Consider the following 603-nt stretch of genomic DNA (forward strand, 5'->3'; position numbering starts at 1 on the left):
TGAGAGTGAGATTGGTATGGCTCGAAGGTTGCGACCTAAGGGTGGAAGAGTTGGGAGCAAGCAATGCCTAGGACGTGAGTATAAACATAACGACTGAATGTAGACCTCGAGAGAGTGATGGTGGTTTAATCTCAAGTTTTGGATGTGTTGACCAGTGGGTCAGGGTTTTATGACCGGAGCGGTCATGAATGTATGGCTGTTGCGCCAGGATCGTGCGGCCGGTGGTGCTGGAGTCCCGGGAAGGGGAGTTGCAGCGGGTTTGAGCCAGTAACTAATCGTTGCGACGATGTTGGATGAAGTTCATTGGAGATGGTCAGGGTTGCTAGATTCATGGTTTTGGTAAGCTTGTTGGAGGGAATAATTCTAGTAGGTTGAGTTGGCGGCCTGCAAAGCATATTATACAGCGAATCGGAATATGCTACCGTATGGTACTTGTTTGTTTTATTACGCTCGTATTGATGACTTGTTGTGGAGAATTGCTAAGCGGGAAGCTAATTTTGTAATAAGCTATCTTGTTGAAGTTTCCTTAAGAGACAAGTTACTAGAGGTTCTTGGATGGACAAGAGGTGTTGATATCCGGGTGGTGGTGAGTTGATATCATCA

The sequence above is a fragment of the Camelina sativa genome, chromosome 19, assembly GCF_000633955.1.
Source record: "Camelina sativa cultivar DH55 chromosome 19, Cs, whole genome shotgun sequence".
Lineage (NCBI taxonomy): Eukaryota > Viridiplantae > Streptophyta > Magnoliopsida > Brassicales > Brassicaceae > Camelina > Camelina sativa.